The sequence below is a fragment of the Poecilia reticulata genome, chromosome 14 (genome assembly GCF_904066995.2).
Source record: "Poecilia reticulata chromosome 14, P_reticulata-male-v2, whole genome shotgun sequence".
Lineage (NCBI taxonomy): Eukaryota > Metazoa > Chordata > Actinopteri > Cyprinodontiformes > Poeciliidae > Poecilia > Poecilia reticulata.
Genome location: NC_088843.1, coordinates 29,525,253 through 29,530,874, shown reverse-complemented (window position 1 = coordinate 29,530,874; position 5,622 = coordinate 29,525,253). Strand labels below are relative to the sequence as shown.

Here is a 5,622-nt window from a genome sequence, read left to right as displayed (position 1 = left end):
TGTCCTGTTTCAGCTATTTTAAACTGCCCACATTTTTTGCATGTGTCGTGCAAAACTTTGCGTGTCAGTTTTCGAGATTCTCTACCAGGTTGAGCAGGGGCCACAGCATGAGCATGTGGAGGAGGGGTGGAGAAGTTCCACAAACTGTTGCTGTTGGGTAGTGAGGATAAGAGATCCCTCTGGTGCCACTGGAGTAATTGCCACTAGCTGAGGCCTTTTGGGTGGGGCAGGGAGAAGCTGCCACTGTCCTGATGGATTTGTCAAATCAGTGAACTGTAGCTTTCTTTTTAATTTTGACTGCCCCACAGTGTTGGATGGTAGCCTGTACGTATGCAGTGGCCCTGAATGTGGTACGCCGTAATGCGGACGTATATTTGCAGGCAGAAGTGGGTCAGCAGTTACAGAAAACCGGCTGGGAAGGTTTAGCTCTTGAAGTACCACAGCGGTTTCTTGCCTTTTGACCCTTCTGTTATGCCACTGAACCAGGGTGGTGTAGCTAACATCCACCAGCTGCAAGTTTGTCTGCCCCATCACAGATCTATTTGCCAGAACGAGCTGCCTGATCTTCCTATGGTCTTGAAGGATCAAATCCCATCTGGAGACTGTGCCTGCCCCTCTTTTCTTTGGCCTACGATGGATATTGCACAGCCGGACAAAGATGGTCTCCACCAGGCGGCAGCAGTCTGGCCATTGGGCAGATGGGGCTGGAGTGGTTAAAGCATGCCTCTTCACACTCTCAACCCAAGGAGTAAATTCCTGCCTCTTCTTGGGGGACCTAAACCTCCCAGTGTTCAATCTCTCTTGATGCCTTGCAGCAAATACCGCCCTGTTTATCAAACTCCAGAAGGTTCTGCCACAGAGCAACAATGCAGCTCACCTAAACAGGAAAATAAAAGAATTGTACATGAGGATACAACAATATGCAAGTGAGGTGAAAGGCGTATGCATGTCTGCAGCAAGCAACAACGCATGTTACCCCCCTCCTGGTTGGTCAGCACCAGTGAGGTTTTGCTCCTTAGCTCCACCAGATACTCAGCCAAGCTGCCAACTTTGTCCAGGTCTGGTACACCGACCTCATCTAAACCCTGAGAAAACATAAACAACATAAAACAATTTTAAGTTATTTGAAGTTTTATTTTATTTGTCTTCAATTCTACAGCTTAGAATGAATGCCCACCTCTGACATAGGCACTGCAATGCCAGGTTGGGTGGAGGCAGCAGACTGGGTGGAGGATTCGAGCTGTGATGTAGCAGAGAAAATGGTCTCATCGTCTAGCTCTGATACTAGAAAGTCCAAAGCTTCCTCATCCACAAAGCCTTCATCTTCCTCTGCTACATTAGCCTCCACATCTTCCAGCAGAACATCTGTCTCTTCTGAGTCATGCTGGGGTTTCAGTGGCTTTCCTGTTTGACTTAGAAGGTAGTCAACGCCCAGTAGCTCACCTATGGAAAATCACAAACACATTGATAGTAAAACAGTCCAAAACATGTTACATATTAGTGATGTTTTTATACTATTGTTTATCTAAAACTGTTTTTCCTTCACATATTTCATTTTGTAATAACTGTGTACTTTGAAGGAAGCATAAATTGTGGGACGTACTCTCGTCCCAGCACCTTCAAGCTGTTCTGACTTGTGGACTGAGTCATGTCTCCAGCATATGTCAGATGAGACAATGGTTTGTTGGTCACTGCTGCAGAACCCTGATCCTGATTCCATTTATTCAGGCCTTCCAGGAGGTAGAGCTGGAAATTCAGCAAGTTTGCACTGGTTCCTGGAAAAAAATCAAAAAAACAAAACATTATACTAATGTCTTTGAAACAATGCCGGTTGATCCAGTTTTGCAAAAAATATACAGTAAAGGGTTGTAGTCATGTTAGAAAGCGACTTACCAGGAATAAACCTGTTTAAATGACAGTGAAATGACTCCAGGGATGTAGAGCCTCGTGAACAGCGATAGCGTGTCAGTTTGATTCCGCTCTTGTTGACACTGTCCACCTCAGTGTGCAACTGAATCCCTGGAACATCCTGAAAGTGAGTAAAACTAAATGTTTTAGTGAGTAAAATGTTTTACTCACTTTTGGGTGAGGATGAGCCGAAATAGTTTCTGGTGCGGCAAATCCAGCTGGTCTTGGATGCTCTGGGATGTTGATAAATACATGAGATTACACCCACTGCACCCGAGTGTCTCCGTCACCAGGAGGTAATACCTATCAATATCCAGGACCTACCGAGCCCTCTTGTGGATGCCAACACCTGTAAGATGATTCCCACAAGCCTGGCAGAACATCCTGACCTTCCACTGACAGTAGGGCATCCATACCAGGAGCCGATGTGAAAAAAACCTCTCAGGTGTTGGCACCTGATGGTAAATGAGGGCCGGTGCAGGAGGCTCGAACCACAGCCTTAAATCTGGGCGCAGTTTGCCAGATTTAAAGAGGGTATTTGAGATCCATCTTTGATCCTGCACAGGGATGGTTTTCCTCATTTCACTTGGCAACCAGAAAGAAGCTGCATCACCACCTACAGCTGGTTGTAACAGAGACGATGAAGGCTCTTCCTAAAAACAACAGAACATAAATATGTTTGAAAACAGATATCTTAGAACTGCATTACTGTAATGAATATAAACTGCTGTACTCACAGCTGCAACTGTCTCGCCGGAGTGTGTCTGGGAGGATGGAGCAACACTTGGGCTCCTCACAGAGAATGTAGAGGGACTAGGTGTCTTCCGAGCCACCAAGTTGGGCTTCACTGAATCCGAAAGAGAACCCCCAAAATGAGACTTGATGAACTGAAATGAGAAATGTACAATCATGTGAAGTAAATACTTTATAAATCCCTACATCAAAATAAGCACAAGAAAATGTTTTGTTCAAAAACTATTATAGTTTGTTGCCAAGACAGAATCAATAAAGTATTGAGCAAACAAACAAGAACATTTACCCTTGACAAAGATGGAGGGGACCTCAGGAAACAGTGGGTGGCTGTTGCTGTATCACCAGAAGTAGATCTTGAAGCCACAGACTGGGGGGTCAAAGAAGGAGGTGCAGGAGGAGGCTGCAGTGCAGGCTACCAAAACAAAGATATTTTAAGTGTAAAAATCACCATTCACCAGAATTGCAAGAGACAAGACATAGCTTTAAAATTGACTAAGAAGTGATTGTTATTAGATATTATTTTAAACCAGCTTACTTTAACAGTGTGAAAGCCACAGTCACAAGCGACAGACGCTCCAAAAAGGGTGGTCTGTCCCCGAACTTGCATGGGGCATCTTTCTATCTGAAACAGTGGAACATAATCTTATTAATGACAGCTACTCAAGTCTGTCCTTTTTTATAAACATATCTACACACACAAGTGAATGAAACAGTGACTTCACTTTACCTTCTGATAGATATCATGCCATTTCTTCTGCCTTGGGTCTGGTCTATTGTAACGCTCATTAAGGCTAGGCGCCTGACTACGGCCAATTCTAATAACAGGCACTCAGATAGGTTCGGCTATGGAGCCCGTGTGTGTGAATAAAACACCATCAGACAAAAAGTACGTTCAAGTTATTGTATTCAAGTGTATATTCTTGCATATATTTAGGAAGATATTCAATAATAATAATATTTATAATAACAGTGATTTTCTATGAATATAACCGAAAGACACAACAAAGAAGAAACACAAGGAAAACAACAAAACAATAAACCCTGATGACACCCAAGCGTTTTTTTCTATTTTAAGTCCTTTCGTGAATCCAAGGTGATTAATGGTCCATCAATCAATAATCCAACTGTTTTTAGTCCATGATCCAGGGCATTAGATCCAGAATGCATGAAGTAGTTTGGTTCATTTAAGTCCTACCGCAAAGCTGCGGTGATCCGGGTAGCTCGCCATCCTGGGTTGACACAGGGGGTGGAAAAAAACCTGACCTAAATAAGGTCATAAATAAAAAGAAAACAGATTAACTTTCACGGTTAAACAGGGTTAAACTGTTATCCAAATTAACCAAACATTCAATAATTACAATAAAAAAAGCTATATTCCATCAAGTATTTCTCAGAAATCTTTCAAATGAATTTCAAGTTAAAGATCGCGATCAAGTTTACAGATCCAAATTAAAGTTACAAGTCAAGGGTACAGATCAAATTAAAGTGCACTTTCAAATTGTATCCAAGTTTAATTGACAGAGTCAATTAAACTTAATTGACTTTCATATCATTTTCAATAAACAATTGTTTTTTCTCTTTTAGTTTGTTTCGCAACTCCCAAGAAATTAAGCAACCCCAGAGTTCTATAGGCCGTCTACAAAAATTAATGAAAAGTAACTAAAACTATCCAAAAAGGACGAATCTACAAAAATCAAAAGACCTATTTAACATTTTAAGGTTATATGATCTATTCGGCCACAAAATTAACAAAAAGGAAATGACCTTTTAATTAATAAGACCATTTTTTAATCACTAATACATAAATTGAGTGGGCGTGTCGCCACTGCATTTCTATTTCTGAAAAACTAACAAAGTACGTAAATCAACGACTCACCGTCGAGCGGTCGACAGAAAACACCCAATTTAGTCCTTCGGCCGTGTTAATAAGGCTCGATCCAGTCTTATTCTTCCATATGCTTAGAAGACGCCAAGACGAACAGCTAACCACAGCGACAGCAGCAACAGCAATTGAGATCCGAGTCACCTGTGACCCGGATCTTAAAGTGTGCTGTCAGTTTGACCCGCCAAAATAAAATACGGGTTGATTATTTTGTGCAGGTTACACTATTCCCTGCATTGGAAGGCCAAACCCCAGTGCTGGCAAATGCCTTAAGCCTTGCCATCCACTCTCCATCCCCCATACCTTTGTGGCTCTTTGACTTGGTGCTCAGATAACATTGGGAATTAGCAGAATAAAATTCCATAAACTAATGATGCACTTTGTGCACAACTAACAATGGGTATGACATAAAAACATTTAAAAGTAAAATCAAAGCCATAGTTTTCTGTGCTCATTATGATGAGGTAAAAAACAACAACTATCAACCTCAATTGAGGTTGGGTTATATATAGGTTGATATCTATGTATACATTTACATTTGAACTTAAAATGTTACTACAATATTATAAAATGAAATGTGTCCTTACTCTTGCACTCAGAACATGACATCATTATGTCACCCTTTTATTTAAACCACAATATATTATTTGAGCTGATGTAAAATTATAAATATGAAATCTGTTTGAACGATAACAGACAATAAACAATATTAATGGGTACTCACAGTGAGATCGTTTAGGTTGAGAGATCAATGATGTGATGACGAATCCTTCTTCATCGAAGCTGGGCTACTGACATCTGACTTTTAGAATCTTCCAACGGTGTGAGCCATCAAAGGTCACATAGCACGTTGGTAAGAAGCGTCTCTTAATTTAGATAACTTTATTTCATTTTAATTTCATTTACATTAGGATTGATTATGTTTTGTAGGGCTGTTGTAAATTAATATTTTAGTAATTGAGTAATCTATCGATTATTCTTATGATTAATCGAGTAATCGGGAAAAAATTTATTATAAAATGAAATATTGGTAAATCTGGCAAAACACTGGTGTTACTATCAGATATCAATATTAGTCC

At 40.6% G+C, this 5,622-nt stretch overlaps 1 long non-coding RNA gene across 1 annotated transcript; it reads right to left on the bottom strand.

Moving 5' to 3' along the window:
- Nucleotides 1–3,548: 3,548 nt before the first annotated feature.
- Nucleotides 3,549–4,763, bottom strand: LOC145554888 (uncharacterized). Its single transcript, XR_014090926.1, has 2 exons — nt 4,538–4,763; nt 3,549–3,924 (listed from the first exon to the last, which is right to left on the bottom strand). It is a non-coding gene; the product is annotated as an uncharacterized LOC145554888 (long non-coding RNA).
- Nucleotides 4,764–5,622: the final 859 nt, after the last annotated feature.